The sequence below is a fragment of the Podarcis tiliguerta genome, assembly GCF_965153285.1.
Source record: "Podarcis tiliguerta genome assembly, chromosome: 16".
Classification (NCBI taxonomy): Eukaryota; Metazoa; Chordata; class Lepidosauria; order Squamata; family Lacertidae; genus Podarcis; species Podarcis tiliguerta.
This window is the reverse complement of record NC_139549.1, coordinates 25,068,189-25,078,181: the sequence shown is the minus strand read 5'-3', so window position 1 is coordinate 25,078,181 and position 9,993 is coordinate 25,068,189. Positions and strand designations below refer to the sequence as shown.

The following is a 9,993-nucleotide window of genomic DNA, read 5'->3' as shown; positions in this document are numbered from 1 at the left end:
TTTCATTTGTTGAGACATTAGGAAGCAAAGGGGGAAAGAGGTGGAAGGGGGGAAAGATGGGTGGGGGTCGGGTGGCAATTTTTCTATTTTACTTACTATATGTAGGGTTTGGTGTCAGCGTTGTTTGTGAAGAAGAAGAGGAGTTTGGATTTGATATCCCGCTTTATCACTACCCTAAGGAGTCTCAAAGCGGCTAACAATCTCCTTTCCCTTCCTCCCCCACAACAAACACTCTGTGAGGTGAGTGGGGTTGAGAGGCTTCAGAGAAGTGTGACTAGCCCAAGGTCACCCAGCAGTTGCATGTGGAGGAGCGGGGACGCCAGATTACGGGTCCACCGCTCTTAACCACCACACCACACTGGCTCTCTTTGTGCAGGTTCTTTGCTGTTCGCTTGTGTTCCTTTGGTGGTGAGAGAGGTTGGGGTTGGCCTAGGGTGTGGTTCACTTGTGGTTGGCTGTGGTGGTCTTTGTTTTCATGTGTGAGTGGGGTGGGTGGGTGTTTTGGATCAGGTTCGCCATATTGATTTGTATGCTGTTGGTGGGTTTTTGCCATTGTCTTGTTGGGCTGTGTATGTGATAAAGGGGAGTCATACCGGGGTGAAGGTGTCTTCTTCTATTTGTCCCTGTGTCAGTTTCAGTTTATTGGTTATTTTTTCTAGTAGGGCTGTTTCCCATACTATTTGGTACCATTGGTCCATGCTTACTCCTGACAGGTCTCTCCAATGTCTGGCTATGATACTTCTGGCCGCTGAAAGTAGGTGGGTTATGAGTTCTTTGTGGTGTAAGTGGGCATTATTGTCTTGGAAGGTGTTTAGTAAGGCCAATTCTGGGGTGATTTCTAATACCTGCTTGGTTATTTTACTTATTTCTCGTATGGTTGTTGTCCAGAATGGTTGGATTTGGGGGCACTCCCACCACATGTGGAGGTATGTGCCTGCGGAGGTGCACCCTCTCCAGTATTTTGGTGAGGTTCCTGGGCGTATTAGCGCTAGTTTCCTTGGTGTTAGGTACCACCTGTAGGTGAGTTTCAGAGTGAGTTCTTTTCTTTTTGTTGATATGGATTTAAAGGGGGGTTTAGACCACATTGGAGCGAGTCCCCTATGAGGAAAGCTGAGTAAGAGGTGAGATTATAGAACTGGCACTAGATCACATGAGCTTCTAATGAAGCTGAATGTTGGATTTGGGACAGGTAAAAATAAAGGATTTAGTCACGCAGCAAATAGTTAAACTACAGAACTTGCTTCTGCAGGAGACAGTAATGGCTACCAACATGGATGGTGTAGTGGAAATGCGGAAGACAATTGTATTTCGAGGAGTTAGGTGGCATGTCCCTTTCCCTTTAACATCCCCAGTTTGAGGTCTGCTGGATTCTTGAGTTTCACGCACCTGTCGGGAGTTTATTGGGTTCGTCTGTGTTGCAAGTGCTGGCTGGAGGCCGGCTGCAGGTAGTGGGAGACTCTCAGCTGCTCTGTATTAATCATGAGTAATGGCAGGTGCAGGGACGTAGGTGGTGCTGTGGGTTAAACCACAGAGCCTACGACTTGCCCATCAGAAGGTCGGCGGTTCGAATCCCCGCGACGGGGTGAGCTCCCGTTGCTCGGTCCCTGCTCCTGCCAACCTAGCAGTTCAAAAGCATGTCAAAGTGCAAGTAGATAAATAGGTACCGCTCTGGCGGGAAGTTAAACGGTGCTTCCGTGTACTGCTCTGGTTCGCCAGAAGCGGCTTAGTCATGCTGGCCACATGACCCGGAAGCTGTATCCCGGCTCCCTCGGCCAATAAAGCGAGTTGAGCGCTACAACCCCAGAGTCGGTCACGACTGGACCTAATGGTCAGGGGTCCTTTTACAATGCCAGGTGCACTTGATTACATTAAGGCAGGCTATAAAAGCCATAGGTGGGAGGGGCCCGATGAGCTTCTGCCCAGATCAAAGGACCTGATGCTGGGAGACTGAGGGTCGGGGTATTTCTACTGCTGCTCTACCTGGGGCTCCAGGCAGCTGAAGGGGAGATTGGGTAGCCCCTGTCGGGTATGTTTTATTTTATGCTTTGCATGCCTGCTGTTTGTTTGCTAATCAAACTGTTTTGGTTCCCCTTCCACCTCCTCATTCCTTTTGTCCTGATATCCTTGGAAAGAACTGCTGTATTTGGCAGCACAGATGGTATTAAGTAAATTCATGTAGGATAGGTAAGGGCATCAAGGGCTGCTACTCATTGTGGCCTTAGGGCTACCAATTGCCTGCCTCTGCGGTAGCTCACAATACTGTGCATTTTGTGTTTCCTAAACTGCTTTTTCATGAAGGGTGCACTTTTATTTTAGATCCCAACTCAATTTTCAATTTTTGATATTTAAAAATAATAGGGATGGGAAAGCCTCACATCAGTTTGGGAGATTCTATACAGCCCCCTCCCACCTGAGGAATAAATAAACTAAAACGGTCTGGGGTGCTTTTCACCTACTCCTTAAAAAAAAAAAGCAAAAGTGCTTCATTTAAATTAATTAAACTGCATTTCCTGTGGCCGTTAATCACTCTGTATTTGTTAATCTAATTACCACTGTATTGATCAATGGGCGGAATAATGATTTGAATAAATGGAATTAAAATTAAGCTATCCAATTATTAATAATGAGGATGCTTGCTAAGTGGGAGTGAAATGAAAAGGCTTGATTGATTCCCAGCTATCTTGCAGGAGGTAAGAGGGGAAAGGCAGGGGTTGGGGAAGGAAACAGAAAACCTGCAATGGGTGCACCAACTATTGCAAAATATCAGACCTCCCCCTTGATACAGCAGCCAACAGCCTCTGATGCCATTAAGATACTTGAACCCTTCTTGTTATTAATAGCTGGATTCACTGATTTGGATACCACCTTTAGAGCCAATGAGACTCAAGGCAGCTTGCAATAGTTTGTAATAATAGACATGAACGTGTCATAATGCAAACCTCAGTAAAGCATGACCTAGTAGTCCTTAATGGCCTGGCTAATGGAAGGAACCAGAAGGAACCATCTCTGTAGTCCCAGGTCAACTAGAAGTTGGAGCAGGATGTACTATCCGGCAGATGGCAAAGAAACAAGCTCCTTGCAGCTGCTCCTTCCCTGGCCTGTGGATGGGGCCAGGTTGTCCTTCCCCCTACAGTGACCTCGTTTGGGAGACAGGAGGTACCAGTGGCGTAGCATGCGGGGGCAGGGGAGATCATGCGGGGGCAGAGGCCTCGATCCAGGATACATGGAGTGTCTCTACCCCCACTGTTCAGCCCCAGACACTGAGGTCCAGCTCCAAAGGCCTTCTGGTGACTCCCTCCCTGCAAGAAGTGAGGTTGCAAGGAACCAGGCAGAGGGCCTTCTCAGTAGTGGCTCCCGTCCTGTGGAACGCCCTCCCACCAGATGTCAAGGAAATAAACAACTATCTGACTTTTAGAAGACATCTGAAGGCAGCCCTGTTTAGGGAAGTTTTTAATGTCTGGTGTTTTATAGTGTTTTTAATATTCTGTTGGGAGCCGCCCAGAGTGGCTGGGGAGGCTTGGACAAATGGGCGGGGTATAAATAATAAATTGATGATGATGATGAAGATTGTGATTATGATTGTGATTATTGCCCCAGGCAGACAATTAGGACAACATAAACCAGTGCCGCCCCCCGATCCCCAGTGTGCACCCTCTGTGCCCCGTCCCCTCCTGAAGAAGAAGGAGTTTGGATTTGATATCCCGCCTTTCACTCCCCTTCAGGAGTCTCAAAGCGGCTAACATTCTCCTTTCCCTTCCTCCCCCACAACAAACACTCTGTGAGGTGAGTGGGGCTGAGAGAATTCAGAGAAGTGTGACTAGCCCAAAGTCACCCAGCAGCTGCATGTGGAGGAGTGGAGACGCGAACCCGGTTCCCCAGATTACAAGACTACCGCTCTTAACCACTACACCACACTGGCTCTCTCTCCTGGTGTGTCCCCTTGCCCATCCCTGCCTGAAGTACCAGCCTGGCAGCATTGGTGGCAAGGACTGGATGAGCACCCTCTGCCTTTGCCTCCAGAGCGTGTGAACACACCTGCCCCGGGAGCCGGCAAACAACGCTACGCCCCTGGGAGGTACAGCCTCTCAGTGGCCTCTAGTCTTCTGTTTGATGGATAGGGCCAGAGTAGGGTCTCATCCCCACTTCCAGCTGTCCCACCACTTTCCCCCAGGGGAAACCCACCTCTGAATTGGAGCAAATGTCAATTGGGTTTTCCTTGGGGAAAGCGGTGGAGCAAATGGAAGGCCACCGTGCTTTCTAGGCATGGGGACAATGGCAGGGCAGCTTGGAGCACGGAAACCAGCTCCCTGCAGCTGCTGGGATTCAGTTCTCCTCCTTGCCATTCCATACTTCCTGAGAGGCATGGCATTCTTTCCACACTTCCCCTCCCCACTCCAAAAATCCCTTTGACATTTCAGTGCTCCTTGTGGACCCTAACTGACGCATTTTGATAATACCCCCTTCGTTATTACAGTGGTACCTTGGTACTCAAACGCCTTGGTTCCCAAACGCCAAAAACCCGGACGTAAGTGTTCCAGTTTTCAAAAAAAAATCAGAAGCCGAATATCCAATATGGCTGTCGGCTATTGTTTCTGGGGTGCCTGCACCAATCAGAAGCTGCGCCTCAGTTTTCGAACATTTCGGAAGTCAAACGGACTTCTGGAACAGATTAAGTTTGGTGCTTTTGTTTTTGCTATTTATTTTGTGTTTTTGTTTTTGAGGCTTTTTTTGGTTAATTTGTTTTTGTGACTGTGTGGAACCCAGTTCAGCTACTGATTGACTGATTGTGTGACTGCGGAAATGGATAAAAGCCCCCCATCCAAACAATGACTATCATCAGTGCAGGTAAGGGAAATTATTTTTATTTTTCAACATCTACAATACTGTCTTATTTATTTAAAGTACAGTACATTGATTATTGCTTTCATTTTATGGATCAATGGTCTCGTTAGATAGTAAAATTCATGTTAAATTGCTGTTTGAAGGGTTGTTTTTAAAAGTCTGGAACGGATTAATCCATTTTGCATTACTTTCTATGGGAAAGCGCGCCTTGGTTTTGGAACGCTTTGGTTTTGGAACGGACTTCCGGAACAGATTAAGTTTGAGAACCAAGGTACCACTGTAGTATTATTATTATTATTATTATTTATTGAATTTATATACCACCCCAAACCTGGAGGTCTCAGGGCAGTTTTCAGGACTGGAAATCCCACTGCTATCTCCTGAGATCCTCTTTAGCTTTATGCTCATCCCCGCCTTGTCATCCTGGGCCAATAATGCTCTGATTAACATTCAGAGCTGCTTATTAGGCAACGGGGAGCCTCTTCTGGGTTTTAAGGGGACGGCACAGCAATATGGCTCAGCTTTATAGATTCATATGTTGCATCACATTCATATTTGATTATGTTTTCTCTGCTGGGAATATTAAAAAGATTATTGCATTCTTTTTGTTCTAGCTTCCTCCACAAAACCTGTGTGCGATGATGTAGGATGCATTGGGTCTAGTGATAAGGGCTGCTTTTCCACATGAAGGGGAGAAATTGGGGCTCACTGGGAAAAAGTTGCTAGAGGGGCTTCCATACAATAGATTAACACAAGACAGTCCTGCCCACAGACTTACCATCTAAAAGGCATGACACACAAGGGGAAAGGGACAGGGAGGGAAGAGGAAAAAAGCAAACTCAGACAATGATTCTTAAATAGAAGTTCATGCCAGCTAGCATAGAAACAGCCTGATGGAGCTAGTCTTTCAGAAAGGCTGATGGAATTAGACCTGCTTCTCATCTCTCCCACCAAGGCAGCTAGACCACCATTCGCAGTATTTGTTTTTCCCATGAAACTAGAGAGGAACACATGGGAATCACGAACGCAGAAGTCGTTATTTTTATTCATATGCTTAAGATAATTTATATGCCTTCCTTTGCATGAACCACAAGGTGGTTTACAACAAGGCAAACAGACAGAAATCAATAAAACCCATCCAACAGCACAATCTTTTGAAAAACACGCAACAAATAGCAAAAGAGAAATGACCAATCAGAGTAGCAGCGATCGGATCTCTCCTGCTCCAAACACTCGCTGAAAAAGATTCATCTTAACTATCCATTTAAAAGTACAGAGAGACGGGGTCAGGCGCACCTTACTAGGGAGGTGATTCCACATATGAGGAGCTGCCGCTGACAGGGAATGAGGGTTCAGGCAGGGGATATCCACAGGATACCACAGGGTATTGAACCAAAGGCCTTCTCCATGAAAGCAGATGCTATGCACTAAGCCATGGGCCCTCAGTTATCCCTCAGTTATCTTAGTAATTTCCTGCTTTTGCTGGAGGTGGGTGGTGGTGCACAAGCCGAGTCCCCACCAGGTTTTTATCAGTTGCAGTGACATAGCATGGGTTGCCATCACCCGGGACAGCACAGAGCAGGTGGGTGGGTGGATAGGAGGGAAAAGGATGAAGCACGCATGTGCATTCAACTGCCTCTTGGCGTCCACGTCACCCAGGAGATTGCAGTCACAGAGACAAGAAGAGTTGTTCCGTTGTCCAGGGAAATCATTTCTCAGTTTGTATGAAGAAGCCATTTTCAGCGGAGCTGTATTGAGGCAGCACTGAGTGTTGAAATTTTGCACCCCCTAACAATTTTACGCCCGAGGAAACTGTCCCTGTGCCCCCCACACACATACACAAACTACACCACAGATCACTTGACACACTCTTTTTCTGCTTCTTTTAGATGCGGCAGCCATTTTTTGCCTCGTCATACCCACCCAGCAGCCATTTTGTGATAGACACCCATGGCACTTTCTCAACATTCCAAACGTGCCAAATGTCCCCTCACCAAAAAAAATCTTGCTAGCTTTTGCTAGTCAGTGCCTCGCTCCCAGGGCTCCTGATCCGAACCTGAAAACATCTGACACTTAGATAACTTGCGTGCTGGGCCAATGTGGACTGATTTGGTGATAGCCCACTGAATCCCTCCTCAGGATCCTCAGCTTCCAAGTCTTTGAGCTCCTTCTACCACTCGTGATGGAAGCGGAAGGACATGAACTGGCACGACAACAGGGAGGAGGCGGAAGATCCTGGCAAGGGGTGTAGCTGAGACTAGAACACACTTGGGCAAGCTGGGATGGGAAAGAGAAGTTTGTGTAGGAAGTACTCACGGGGTGACGAAGGGTGACAAGGGGGTCAATTGGGGTCAATGCACAGGAACCAGAGCAGCAGGGCTGTCAGGTAGCAGAGGAACCAATCCCCATGGCAGGTTTCCAGGAATGGATAAGACAATGGCTCAGGACCGCAATACCTCAAGGACAGCCTCTTTCCATATGAACCTACCCTGACCCTGAGATCATCTTCTGAGGCCCTTCTTCATGTGCCGCCTCCTCAAGATGTCTGGAGGGTGGCAGCATGAGAATGGGCCTTCTCTGCAGTGGCTCCCCATCTGTGGAATTCTCTCCCCAGGGAAGTTCGCCTGGCGCCTTCATTATCCACCTTTAGGCGCCAGGCAAAAACGTTCCTTTTTAACCAGGCCTTTGGTTGACCTGATGGACATCCTATACCCTTTTAAAATGTGGCTCTTTTGGGGGGGGGGGTTATTGGGTTATTGTTCTTATTTTGATTTTATAGATTGTGATTTTATTCTGTGAACTGCCCTGAGACCTCCAGGTATAGGGCAGTATATCAATTTAATTAATTAATTAAGAAAAGGAAAAGTCCTTCCCATCAGCTTTTTTATTCAATATTAACAGAGATAGGCTGCTTGGGAATGCAGCCTAAACAGGGCTGCCTTCAGATGTCTTCTAAAAGTCAGAGAGTTGTTTCTTTCTTCGACATCTGACGGGAGGGCGTTCCACAGGCTGGGCACCACCACCGAGAAGGCCCTCTGCCTGGTTCCCTGTCACCTCACTTCTCGCAGGGAGGGAACCACCAGAAGGCCCTTGGAGCTGGACCTCAGTGTCCAGGCTGAACGATGTGGGTGGAGATGCTCCTTCAAAGCATGCGCTCACAACACTGCATCCTCATGGAGCCCGAAAGAAAGGGGCCGTCCCAAGTCTACAGGAAAGGCAGTAAATTATGGCTCAGAAATCATTGCTGTCCTGGAAGCAGTGTGGGCCCCCTAGGAGGTGGCAGTAGTCCTCTGCCAAGCACATCAGAAAGGACAAATTGAAATCAAAAGGAAATTGAAGGACCGATTTGGCAGCCAAAGCAGCTGCAGAATGGGAACCACCTGAGAAAGGAGCTGTCAGCATTGAGGAACAAGTTAGCACCCCCGTATTATTGTGTGGAATGTCTAGGATTCTTGTCAGAATGAGGTCCATTTTGGTGGGTGCCAAGGTGGGTGCTACAGTCAGTCGCAGTGAATCGTGCCATCTGCAGTCTGCAGAGTTCCCCTAAGGCTACCCGGTGGCTTTTGCAATACAGTGGTACCTCGGGTTACAGACACTTCAGGTTACAGACTCCGCTAACCCAGAAATAGTACCTTGGGTTAAGAACTTTGCTTCAGGATGAAAACAGAAATCATGTGGTGGTGGCAGCAGGAGGCCCCATTAGCTAAAGTACCTCAGGTTAAGAACAGTTTCCGGTTAAGAACGGACCTCCAGAATGAATTAAGTTCTTAACCCGAGGTACCACTGTACCCCTCTTCCACTCGGTGGAATGCAATGTTATCATTCTTTATCATGATGAGGTCCATTTGGGTGTAATGGCAGTTCTCTGCAACTGGAGGCAAACTCCATCTTTCACTTAGCAAACGGGAGTTGGAAGGGGCCGTGACGATAGATCCCTGTTTGACGTTGTCGGCAGGTTGAGTCAGCCACGAGCAGCACCGTCTCGGGCACCGTTCATTTTTCATTTTCACCGCCTTGCCTTCATTTCACCACTAATCTAATCCTTCTGCCAACGCTCCGTTCCCTGATGGCCGCAGAAACTCCCCTCTTGCCTATACATGCGATATTACTCCTATAGATCACCGCTTTTAGAATTTAAAGTTGTAATTACTGCAAAGTATTTACTTGGTAATCGGGAAACAAACTCCCTCTTTTTCTTCCCTGCCACCGGTCCAGCCGTCTTCACAGCCATCATGAACTGCCATCTCAACCGGCACATGCCTGGAATGGCAATAACTTTCCGGGAAGGGTCCCTGGACTGCAATCGCTGCAGTCACGGGCTCCGACTGCCGGAGTGAACTTTAACAAAATCAATTGAATCCAGAGGACCAATATGAATGCTGTTGAACTTTGGACTATTATCTGAAATAACTGTGACTGACAAAAACGGTTCTCTGGGTAACCTTTTTGCGGGGCTCTCGCGCAGCCCCCTTTAGCCATACCCGTTTATTGAGAGAATCCCGCGGGGTAATTAAGTGGCCGCTGATTGCCTTGAAATATTGCGAGGCCAAGAAAAATGATCCCTTTCTCTAATGACAGCCAGGTACCATTTTCCTCTAAAGGTGGATAAAGGGCTTCCCCTCTCTCTTTCTCAGGAACAAGTGCTGAGATTCAATTTCTGTCTCTCTCTCTCTCTCTCCTGCGCTCCCATTTTATTCCATTGTGCAAAAGGCCACGGTTTTCAAGCTGAGGGCGGGGGAATCCCTTTATATGCAGCATTGTTCGTTTTAAACTTCTGCTGAATAGGAGCTCGCTCTAGCTTTATTCCTGGAGGCATACAAGAAATGCCTCTGAATCTGTGTCTTGGGTGGAGTTGCTGCTGAGAGCTCAGCTTTGCTGCTTGCGGGAAACGTCGGATCTGCCCCTAACCAAGACCTGCAGTAGATCTGCTGGCTGGGATGGCTTCGCTTATAACATACGATCCAACTTTTCCCAAGATAAATCTGGAACATCCCCCAACTAGTGGCGTCACAAGGGGGGGGTGCGCCCTGGGTACCATGTCTGGGAGGGTGACAAGAAGGCACCCCGCGGGCTGCTCGCCCCGCCCCACCACCCCCGGGCGCGGCAGCGCGAGCAGCCATCGTGCCACCTCAGCTGCATGTGGAGGATTCT

General features: G+C 48.0%; 1 long non-coding RNA gene across 1 annotated transcript; it reads left to right on the top strand.

Annotated features, from left to right (window-relative positions):
• The first annotated feature begins 431 nt into the window (after positions 1 to 431).
• LOC310666754 lies at positions 432 to 9,496 on the top strand. The gene is made up of 4 exons (XR_014506010.1): positions 432 to 1,493; positions 1,854 to 1,953; positions 2,003 to 3,156; positions 9,058 to 9,496. It is a non-coding gene; the product is annotated as an uncharacterized lncRNA (long non-coding RNA).
• Positions 9,497 to 9,993: the final 497 nt, after the last annotated feature.